This window comes from Aplysia californica, unplaced genomic scaffold (genome assembly GCF_000002075.1).
Source record: "Aplysia californica isolate F4 #8 unplaced genomic scaffold, AplCal3.0 scaffold00220, whole genome shotgun sequence".
Lineage (NCBI taxonomy): Eukaryota > Metazoa > Mollusca > Gastropoda > Aplysiida > Aplysiidae > Aplysia > Aplysia californica.
Window position 1 is genome coordinate 460,946 of NW_004797490.1, and position 2,017 is coordinate 462,962.

At 39.2% G+C, this 2,017-nt stretch overlaps 1 protein-coding gene across 1 annotated transcript in view; it reads right to left on the minus strand.

The window, feature by feature from the left end:
* LOC101860819 overlaps nt 1-1,955 on the minus strand; it is a gene marked incomplete in the record, with an annotated part of 23,805 nt that extends 21,850 nt beyond the window's left edge. Inside the window, 1 exon segment of the mRNA XM_013083234.2 lies at nt 1,816-1,955.
* Between the last annotated feature and the right edge of the window lie 62 nt (nt 1,956-2,017).

A 2,017-nucleotide genomic window follows, 5' to 3' on the forward strand; every position in this document is an offset into this window, starting at 1 on the left:
ATTTCTCGTTCTAATGCACAGTAGAATTGGACTCATAACTATGCCTAAACTACAACAGGGAACTGCTGCTTTTTCTTTCCTAATCCTTACTATCGTCTTTTTCCTCTACTTCTTTTGTATGTTTGTCACACTCGCATTGTGGTGAAATCAGGCGCTGGTCGAAATAATGAGTTCCAATAAAAATATATTTTCACGCCCTTTGAGCTATTTCTTTAAGCTATTTCTTTGAGCACATTGTTTTTACTTGTTTTAATCTAAGCACATGTTTATGTCCATTTCAAAACATATTCCTTCGTGAATTTTTCCTGAAGAAACGCTGATCAATGGCACAGAAAATATGAATTTGCATTTTCCAAGGACATCCAAGCTTTGAAGGTCACCAAACTTTGGCGGCCATTTTCTCGCTAAGTTTGCGTCAGGCGTAACGTCACCTTCACCTCCTTCAATAGCAAATATTATCTCGAATCTATTCAAAATTAATTAATATTTGTGTTTTTTTTACGGAGAGCAAGAAATAAAAACAAGCTATAATATTATCCCAATAACTCCATAGCGAGCCCCCAAAAATGACGAGCGCCTGATTCCATCGTGACGTGACACACACATTTCATTTTTCATTAATTGAGAGGCAGCGTGGTGAAATCAGGCGCTCGACCAAATACAGCAATCGGAGAAACTGGCATTTTTCTGTAAGTTTGGAATTGAAAAAAAATATTTTTGGCTGAACCTTTTTTTTATGTCCATATAAAAACACATTTCCATAATATGAAACATTGATTAAAAGCACAAAATATGTCATTGTTGTGTTTTCAAGGACTCTTTAGCTATGGAGTTACCAGACTTTGGTGGCCATTTTCTCGCTAATTTCACCACTGAAACCAAGCGACCTCATTTCCTTCAAGCGCAAATATCTCGAGTTCTGTTCAAATTCAATACAGATAGTTATCTATTTTATTGAAAGCAGGGCAAATCAAACAGCTTTCAGATAGTACCAATAACTCTACATGGCCAAAAATTGACGAGCGCCTGATTCCACCGCGCCCTAACACAATTATTGTGTGGAATGACCCGACAGTTGGCGGGTGCTCCGGTGTGGTTTGCTCTTTCTTTCCTAACAAACATCCATCATCCTTATCTCCCCTCCTTCTTTTTTATGTTTGTTACTCTCTTGTAACACATCAATTCTTCGGCACTTATATGACCTTATGCAGTTGCGAGCGCCGTAAAACCTAACTAAAGCAAAACAAAAACAAACAACTAATCATTCGCACGTCATTTAATAATTATGACCTATTGCACTGCAAGTGCCGTAAAACTCTGACTAAAACTAAGAAAACAGCTAGTCATCAGCACGTCATATATGACCTACTAGCTGGGCCCCCTTTCGAGGAAAGGAATGATCGGTGCTTTAGTATCAACTAAAAGTCATTGGCCTACTATATTTACACTCTACTGGAATGGGGCAATAAATCTTGAGAGATGCAAAAAATTAGAAGGTCTAGATTTATACTCTCAAGTCAAAATACGCCTCGCAAAATATCACTTCCGGATTTTCTAAAATTACAGAGACAGAAGCATCGGCCTACAAAAGCGAACGACGAAATAAATAAATTTAGCTTTATGCAGCAAAACTGTCTCAAAACAGAAAAAACCAAGGGCGTCATGATCTGGAGAATCTTTTGGCGAAAACCGCATGTCGATCGATGCAGCCATTAAAAAGCCTTTTGAATAGCAAAATTCGGCCACCACAAATAGATAATAGATTGTCTTGCAAGTGCCGTAAAACGCTGACGAAAACTAAGAAGAAAAACTCACCAGTAGTTTGTCGTCTGTTCACTGCCTGATCGGGCCTGAACACACGAGATGATGTACGTTTGGATGAGATCTTCTCCCTTGACCAACAGCTCCAGGGTATGAAGCAAAACCGGGTACCCCTCCTCAGATATACCGTACTCTCTCCCTCTCATCCTGTTATAGTTTCTTCTTGCTGCTGGTGGAGAGTTGTTGGTTGGGGGGG